The sequence below is a fragment of the Morone saxatilis genome, unplaced genomic scaffold (assembly GCF_004916995.1).
Source record: "Morone saxatilis isolate NCDOM2014 unplaced genomic scaffold, NCSU_SB_2.0 Contig5, whole genome shotgun sequence".
Classification (NCBI taxonomy): domain Eukaryota; kingdom Metazoa; phylum Chordata; class Actinopteri; family Moronidae; genus Morone; species Morone saxatilis.
The window spans coordinates 584,089-594,098 of NW_023340095.1; positions in this window are offsets into that span (position 1 = coordinate 584,089).

The window sequence follows — 10,010 nt, forward strand, 5'->3', positions numbered from 1 at the left end:
ATTGTTCTTCTCATTGACGAGGCTGTATATCAGAGAGCAAAGGCTCTGTGAATATAACTTGTGTTCAGTTCTTCAAATATAAAAAATTGATTTTTTAACCTTTCAACCCTAAAAATCAAGAACCCCCCATGAAGCTTCATCGACCCCCAGGTTGGGAACCACTACTGTACGGTGATTTTTTTATTTTCCGTCATCCTGCAGATTAAAGGAAACATTTGGCCTCAATTTCACTCCAGCAACGATTTATAAAACATAATCATTTATTGAAATTACTGACCGACGTTTATACTGGAATACGAATACATATAGAAACATTTTTGCAACACTGGATGAACAGTTAACTGCAGCTTATATGGGGTTTCTTTTTGAATAAATAAGTGCATACATACAGTATTTATATATACTAAAAATATATATATATATATATATATATATATCTTTGTGAGACACACTTCCAAGCATAAAATAGCATCACATCACACAGCAATGTCCTCTGTATACAAGGGGGAGGTCATCAAGGCCTTTTCAGTTCAGTTTCAGTGCACCCCCCCCCAACCCCGAACAACCTCCACAAAATGCACAAAGAGAAACAACATCTGCAAACATCGATCGTGGATCCATCGCGTGAAGGCAGTTCGTCCCAAAACAATGGAGGGAATAACTGAGGTTCTTATTTATATTTCTGATTAATTATTTGAATTTCTATTCATTGTAATTTCACTTATTTCCAAAGCAGAACAAACCGAAGGGTCCTTGAACGCACCACAGTGGAGAGACGTTTGTTGCCAAAGAAAATCAAACTATTGCGGAAATAAAGAGAAACAATATTCTCAAAGAAAAGAGGCTGAATATAAGACTGATGATCGTCCTCTTGTTGCTCTGATCAATTGATGTATTGATTAGATAAATCTGAGGTTTGATTCTGTCCCGGCGGGTTGGGACCGGCGATTATCCCGCCTGATTCAGTCAGTCAGTCCGGGTACAAAAGGAAACCGGAGAACGTGCTGTATTTGTTGTTGTTCCCGCCGTGTGCTTTGCCGCCGTCCAGTTTGATGTAAATCTCGTCCCCGGAGTCGAGGTGCAGGACGACACTGTTGCTGGCATAGTCGTAGTTCTGGTCGGCGTCCTGCGCGATGGCGCTGGCTCGGACCTGGAGAGAGAGACAGAGAGCTGTGAGTCAGTCAGTCAGTTAAAATACAATTCAGAGTCGTATACACTGCTACCACAGTGGTTCCCAATATGGGGGTCTGGGCCCCCACTAGAGGGCGCCAAAGCTTCACAGGGCATTGCAAGGCCTTCTTGAATTCAAGGGTTGTCAAAAAAACGTAAGAAATATACACAGTAGGCCGATATCTCAGCATTTTGTTCATTTCTGTGAAGAAAGCTAAATTAGATTATTTCTAAAGTTAAGTTTGGCGACCCCCAGGTTGGGGATCTCTGGTTTAGATTATTATTTAAGATCTTTTTTGACAAATTCAGTATTTTCTTCAAAGTTTGGAAGACTATTAAATATTTATGATTGTTTTAAATATTTAAAAATACATAATAAAGATATAATTGTATAAAAAGTTCATAGTAAAAGTTCAGTAAAACTCTAATATTCACAGGAAATAATCTGCTCAAAATTAATTCAAATTTACACAACCGTCCTGCAGTTATTGTACTGTTGTTGTTATGAATTGAATATAATATGAAATATCCATATAATATTAGTCAGAAGTCGTCAGTTGACTCAGTGGTTTAAAAAAAAGGTTTGGAACCAGTGGGACACCAGACGGGCAACACAGGTCGGTTTTCACTCCCTAAGGCAAACACCAATTCCAGGGTTCCCACTTCTTTCCAAGAATTTTTTCTTAACAATCCAGGACAGAACCCTATATACTGGACTGATTAATCAGGCCGATTATCTGCTGTAAACATACGCCTGAATTGTCTACAAAATATAATAGAATTATTGTATGTTTTGATATCGACATTGTATATCGACCATCAGCAGCTGCTCCTCGTCCCCGGGACCAAAGTATCAGAGGACTGTTACAATACGGACATTCTCTCTTGTAACACAGGAAGTCTCTTACTGCGCTAATGCTAACTGTACTAGCTGCTATTAGACTCGGTGGGTTCAGGCAGAGTACTGCACATTAACCAGAAGTACTGCACATTAATCAGAGTAACTGCACATTAATCAGAGTACTGGCACATTAACCAGAGTACGCCATCCCAGAGTATTGCCTTACCAGATGAGCCACATTAACCAGAGTATTGCACATTAATCACAGGTTATTGCACATTAATCAGAAGTACTGCACCATTATACAGAGTACATGCGACATTAATCCAGAGTATTTGCACATTAACCAGGAGTACTGCACATTATACCAGAGTATTGCACATTAACCAGAGAGTTGCACATTAACCACAGTATTCGCACATTAACCAAGATATTGCACACATTAACCAAAGTATTGCACATTAACCAGAGTATGTTGCACAGTTTAACCAGGTTATTGCACATTAACCAGAGTAATTGCACATTAACCAGTAGTATTGCACAATTAACCAGAGTATTGCACATTAACCAGGTTATTGCACATTAACCAGGTTATTTGCCATTAACGTTCAGAGTATTGCACCATTAACCAGTGTTAATTGCCACATTAACCAGAGATACTTGCACAATTAACCACCAGTTATTGCAACATTAACGCAGGTTATTGCACCATTAACAAGAGTATCTGCTAAATTGTACCAGAAGTGTTGCACATTTACCAGAGTTAATTTGCACATTAAACCACAGTATTGCACATTAACCCAATGTTATTGCACATTAAACAAATTATTCAATTAACAGAGTACTTGCACATTAACAAGTATTGCATTAACAGAGTATTGCACATTTATTCGCACATTGCGATGCACATTCACAACACACATTATACATTCACAGGTCCTTTTTCAACCACGATTTCCGGCACATTTTTCCACCAACTCACGTTACCACGCAGTATCACAAAACCATCAGCACATCACAATTCACCAATCTATCGCACTCCAGCTCACACGCCACATCTGTAATGGTGCTCGTAATGGTGCTGATTTTTCCAGTCAAGACACTGAAGTTGATGTTAACAGCCTGAAAGATTCGGATTCTGAGGAAATATTTTGATCCTCAGAAGCAAACGCAACCAAACAAACACTGTAATCACTTTATTTTACACTGTTAATACACATCATTTTTGTATCACAGACAGTAAACTCTCAGTTCGTATATTTTAAAAGAACACCCCCTCTGCCAGCTTCCATCGTTCAATGTGAGGATTTTTACCACACATACATGTTTTTAACGATCACAATATTATGTTCATATCTTAATATTAATATTCATTTTATTGATATTATATTTTACCTTATCTTTTGTTTCGTTGCTGCTGCTGTGTCAATTGGAATTGGTTTAAAATTTGCTATTTTGTCATTTTGCATCATGTTCATTATATGTAAATTTGTTTTTATTAATGATTGTGCAGGATTATTTTCACTAATTTGATTTAATAAAGATCTTATTAAAGGATCTTATTGTCATAATGATTCAGATAGAAATAAACGTTCGTCTGACTCAGTTGTGCAGCGCAGATGAGCTTGGATCATAAAAGGTCCAATACAACAGTCACCTGTATTTTGTGTCTGTGTGTTTGACTGTAATGCTCATACATCATTTTATTGGCTTTAAAACTGTGTAAAAAAATGTGCACTGCGATCATTTGGTTTTGTAAAATGTGAAAATTTCAAATGTTTTAAGTCCACAAGATGTTCAGATTTAAATGACATTATTCTGATTAATCATTTATGGATCTACTTACTGGATTACAGTAATTACGGTCTAATGATGTCACAGCTGAGGTAGTCTGAAACCCGCACTGTCCCAGCACCTGTCCCGCACCTGGGTCCTGCAGGACGCAGGCGCAGAGCTGTGCGCGGAGCCTGAACTTGATACACAGATCGATATGAAAGCTGATTATAGATTTATCTGATCGGACCGGTCAGATACAGAACACGGTGCAGTTACACTCCGGGTTCCGGAATCCTCCCGGTGACGGAATGGAGAGCTGATCACCAGGCGCGACGGGAACCCTACTAACGCGTTAAAGTGAGCCGTGCGGAGCGCACGAGGTGGGTTTTTAACCTGTCCGTCTTGCAGCAGGTCGGCCCATCATTCTGGTCCCGTCCCCCGCGCATCCAGCACTGTGGTGGTGAAGTAGTAAATCCTCAGACCACCTGGCACGTGAAACTTCCGGTCGTGGGGTCGTAGTGGTGAGGTTCGTGACACGGTCATCGAACCGGAGCACCTCGTACCCCTCAGGTGCGGGTTCTTCAGACACATTAAAACGCGATCTTTCGCCCGCCGATGCGCCGGAGGTTGGGTTGTGTGGGTGCAAGGGTCCGTCTTCAGATTTGTTGGGGCTCTCGGACCGGGTGACCGGTTGTGGCGGTGGGGTTTCCGGGACGGCTCGCCTTTATCCCTTGAAAAAAGTCGGGGGGACACGCGCTCAGGTCCTGCATGAACTAAGCGTGGTGGTTTGGGTTGTACGGTCGCAGATCATCCGACAGGTGCCCATCAATCTCGTAGTGCCGGTCTTGGAGGTCTGAACGGCGGATCCGATGATAGAGCCAGAACCCATGGACGATGCGACCACAGCGGCCACGATCCTCTTCTCTGCAGGGTCGACGAGGCCGAGGGAGACAGGTTTTTGTTGGGGAGTAATGTGGAGGGTGGCGGGAGTGAGCCAGAACTGAGTGGACCCAAACGGAGTCCTGGTAGTCCGGAACTAAGGTGAGCAGGAGAGAGAGGAGAGAGAGAGAGAGAGCTGAGAGAGGAGACCTGGAGCGTTCTGGGTGACACATCCGGACCCGGACCTCACGCAGCTGACAGGGCAAGCGGTTGTTGGCAGCAGCGGAGGCGCGTTCCGAGCGGCGACCAGGACCCCCCCAGCGGTTTTATTCACCGAGGAAAGTATTGAGCAAGAGCCTCTGAGTGCAAAGGAGCGAGACAATAATCATTCATTTTATTATGAATTATAATTTCCGCTCCGGGACCGGATCGGATCAGCGATCAGGACGGATTTGACAGACCACACAACTTTTGATTATCCAAATCATCTGATGTGAGGAAATCTGTGAACCAGTGAAGACAGGTGTGATTCAACGGAATATGATGTATATTATATCATCACACATGTGAATATCACGTGAGTGATTATGGATATGATTCATTATTAATATTTATTAAGCTCTGAGCCGCTCTCAAGACTTTATTTGTCACACGACTGAAAAGAATTCACTTACTTCAACCTGTACATATAAATCCTATACTATCTACAATATAACAATATCTATAACCAGTGGTCTTCAAACGGGGGTCCCGGGGGACACAGGGGTCCTTGAGGGTTATTCGGTGTCCTATTTGAACCTTTTATCACATTTTTTTGGCTAGTGTTATGGTAAACAATAAGGGAAAAACCTTAGCCTAAAAATAAAAATACTCCCCAAACATCGTTCACATGAAGAAGTTTAGTGAACTCCAATCACAATCCTTTTACTGTACTGTGGCTCTGAAGGTGGGACACTGGCAGCTGATTGGCTGAATGGGAAGCAGACCCGAGAACAACAGTCGGTGCCAGCAGGTGGTCCACAATAACCACAAAGATAGCTCTCTGGCCTTGCGTCAGTAGAATAGATAGATATACTCTTATGGGAAATTACAGTGTAGCAGCAGCATTTACAACACCAGTAACACAGTAACAACACAATAGTAAGGAGAACAACCTAGACATATACTACTAAAAGCAATATAAATAAAATGCAAAATAAAAAATGTATAAAATGTATAATAGGACTGTATTATTGTATGTAATTAAAATAAAAATAAAATCTAAAGGTGCAGTGAACAGATATAAACATAAAGGTGTTGAGACAGTATTATATGAGCAGAGTTTTAGCTGTTATTGTTACAGTTGATGGCCGATAGCTGGAGCAGCCTGTGAGAGAAGGTGCTCCGCCTGTCTGACCCACTGTGTGATGGAGAGGAGTGCTGATCATTGTCTATATGATGGATATCAGTTTATTTCCCAGCGTTCTTCCCTCTCCACCAACGGACTCAAAGCTCTCAGCCTGAGATCCTAATGTACAAGAGCGCCTTTCTTGAATGATTTTATATCAAGTTCTGTTGTGTCGCTAGGCTCTGTTAACATCAGCTTTACAGCTCTGCAGCCCCACGGCAGCAGGAGGAGGAAGCAGGAGGAAGGCTGGAAGGTAGGAGGAGTTGCAGTGAAGATTTCCATCAGCCTTTAAAGAATAAACAGGAAGTCACAGGAATGTTTACTTCCTGTTAGATCACCTGTACGCTGCCTGTGGGTTTCAGACCGTGTTTGGATCAATAAATAAACTTTATTATTATCAACCACAGAATATCTGTTTGTTCGCAGCAGGAGACACAACACCTGAAGTTAAATATTATATAAATATCATGTTGTTGTTGAGCCAATCAGCTCTTTGATCAGATGTTTCCCATCATGCTCTGGGTCTTGCAGAGCAACTGCGGCCTCGATCTCATGAGGTTAATGTTGACCACGTGTGGACGGTGTCAGAGCGAGTCGGGATCGTATCCAATTCGGCGGGCTCACCATCATCTTCATCATCATCATCACCTCACTTTGGTATCTGAGTCTTACATCTGCAAATTATTCCAGGGAGCAAAGTTTACGTTCGGGTGGATTCTTGCAAATCCCATGAGGGTCAGCAGGAGGAGCCAGATTCTACTGAACTGAGTTACTTTAATAAAAGTTACCAACTGCAGCTTTAATCTGTGTTTTTATCAGGATAGAAACTATAACCAATAGAAAAAGCGAGAGTCCCGGCAGTCTGACAGTTCTGGGGGTTTCTGCCTCCTCTGTTTGGGGGTGTGATGTTAGCGGCGGGGGTTTCCTGGGACCCTGCGAGCGGTCGCTCAGCAGTCTCACCTCATACAGAAACTGCAGCTCCTACGCTTCACCAGTGGCCAAATGCATGCTGGGAGCCGGTCTACGCAGGGAGGGAGTGCCGTACACCGGTATCATCTGGCCCCCGGTTCGTGGTTGAACCACCTTCAGGGGGAGAAAGTTGGCTGTTTAATCTGACACACGACCTTCCTTCTGTCGTCAGGATGAGCTAATCCTTATCTGCACAGATCCAGGATTTAACCTCTCCTCATCTCCCCACGTCTCAGCTGAACTATCAGCTAACAAAACGCCCATGTCGGTTCCCAGGAGCTCCCACCCCCCCCGACCCTGCTGATGAGTGCCAGACACACACACACACACACACACGAGCAGGTCCATGAACACAATCCAGGCAGACAAGTGCACTGACACTCAGACAGGAAGCCGCGGAGCCCCCACAGCGTCACCACCGCGCTCCCCGATGGGCACAAATGAAATCATTCTGTGTTGGTGATTAGCATCCTCACGGATTTTAAGAGAAAAGCTGAAATAAAAACAGACTCACTCGCAGCTTGATTTTCTCAAACTGAATAATGCATATTCATCGTGTGTGTGTGTGTGTGTGTGTGTGTAATAAACCAGAGCTAAGGGAAAGTGAAAGATGGCTTTTATTCAGTGACAGCTCGAGCTTCCTGCCGTTCCTTCATTGTGTCACTGGTACAGCCGCGTTACCGTGTATGGTTGCAGCTGTAATGACACGAACGTGCATCGAGTCCTCGCTGCAGCGGCCATGTTGAATCCGACCTGCGGCCCTTTGCTGTCAGTCCTCAGCTGGTCAACATGCATGCAGTCCAAACCCCGACTGTTTCTGTACCTTCCATTACAGGAGGCATTAGGGCCAGTGTGAAGGATTTAGTGGCATCTAGTGGTGAAGCTGCCGATTGCAACTAACTGAACACGGCTAGAGTCGACCTGGGAGCTACTACAACACAAATATTCAAATCTGCCGTTAAATGCCACAGGAAGAAGAACATGTTGAATTGTCTAAGTGCAGCTGTTGATGTGATTTACTCGTCGACAGCTCTCTCCACTGGCTGCAGGAGCTGTGTTTCACTGCGGACTGAGCTCCTGGAGAGACCGACAGCGGTGGAGAGCCAGACACTCACCACGCCACTGCAAGTGCAACAAAAGCCCCGCAAACAAACAAAAAAGAGTAATTTATTGATGTAATCTGTGCAAAAGATGTACAGACGACAGAATACAGTTCATTCAGGTAACTCAAGCAAACAGTTTCCGCCAAGGATAAACATTAGCTTACGTTGGGTCATTGCAGCAGCTTTAACTCTGTGAATTAAGGGTTAATTTCAGCCAAACCAGCGTTGGTGATGTTGGTCTGTTTGCTTTGAATAGTTAAGATTGTTACAATTATGGTAAAATTATGGTTTATGGTTTCTGTCCCAGTGTAGTCCAGTAGCAAGACGATTTCATATATATAACCTTTAATCTGTGCCTGTGAAGTAAAAGTAAAGTTTATAATGAGGAACAGCAGCTGAGTAAATGTTCTTAGTGATATTCCACCGCTGCTATGATTCATTTTAGAGGTCAGTGATATATTTTAACATTTAGTTTTAGACGTCAGATCTCAGGTTCAGTGAGCACTGACTCAACTACAGACCTCTGACTGCTTCTGTTCCCGGCTGCGGGCCACAGAAACAGTGTGCTGACACTGTAATCACAAGACACTCTCAGCTGCACATCACCAGCAGCCAAACGTTAGCAAACTGTCTCTCACTCAACTTTTGCCTAAATGTCAGTTTGACACGTTCGGCCGAGCAGCTCGACGTGCTGCTGCAGGCGCCGAACACATCCGCACTCCAGCAGCCGCTTCGCCGCAGCGCGTCACCCACAATGCAATGCTTGGCTTTGGTTACAGTGAGTTTGGGATGTCATAATCTGTATATGATGAATCAGTAGTGGAATAATGTCCAAGGAACATTTAAAACATATATTTTATAGGTTTATTTTATTAAAAGCCAAAGTTTTAAAGGTGACCAGACCACATGGGATCCTTCCATTGGATTCTGGTTCTTCCCCCGGCCATGGCACAAAGCTCTGACCCACTGGCAGTGAGCAGCACAGAGCAGATCACACTGTGAGTCAGACGCAGACACAGTGTAGTGAATCCGGTCAATTTTCAAATAAAATACAGTGTGCAGACTCCAGATTGAACGCTACATCAGCATTGTTGCAGCAGACCAGAGGAGATTGTTAGCAGAGAAACACAGTTCTGTTTCCTTTTTAAAGACTAAATACACGTAAATACGGAGCCCAACGACCTAAAGTCTGGGTGACGTCATTCAACCTATTCAGTGGTTCAGGTACGAGGACGTGTTGATCTGTTTGGCAGGATGACGAACAGGAATTTATTCATTCATTTAAAAAAGGGCACTTTCTCTTTAGGAGGCCGAACTGCAGCTGCTCGAGCCCCCTTTGAGGTCCGTCCCTGCACGTGTCGGACCTCCACGCCAACATGTGAGATCGCACGCGTTCCCGCTGACATATTGTTGGAAGGTGCAGATGAAAGTGGACCGAGGTCAGCGTGGCCTGCAGCTTCCTGTCTGCTCAGCTGTGGTCGAGCCCAGAGGCCCGATGTGACACAAACAGACTCAACAACACTTCCAGAGCCGGTCTCTCTGAAGGTCAATTAATGCCACGTCTGATCTTAAACGGGAAGTCCGGGTTTTTCTAGGAACTCCAACAGACTGATAATAACGTAGTGTTTGTAATAACACTATCTCGCCAAAAGTCTGTGGACGGATGCGTCTGATGGGGTCTTAGTTCTAGATCCAGTGACAGTCAGGCGGCTACAGCTTGTTTCTCTGATAACTTAAGATCCAGATGATCCAGAGTCTGATGACTAAAATCCTTCATCCGGTTCAAATGTAGAGTTAAAAAGCACCAAGATCTAAACAGTGGATGGTAAACATGTGGCTTCAGACTGGATCAATATATGTATGTATCCTGTCTGTCTCTCTGTAT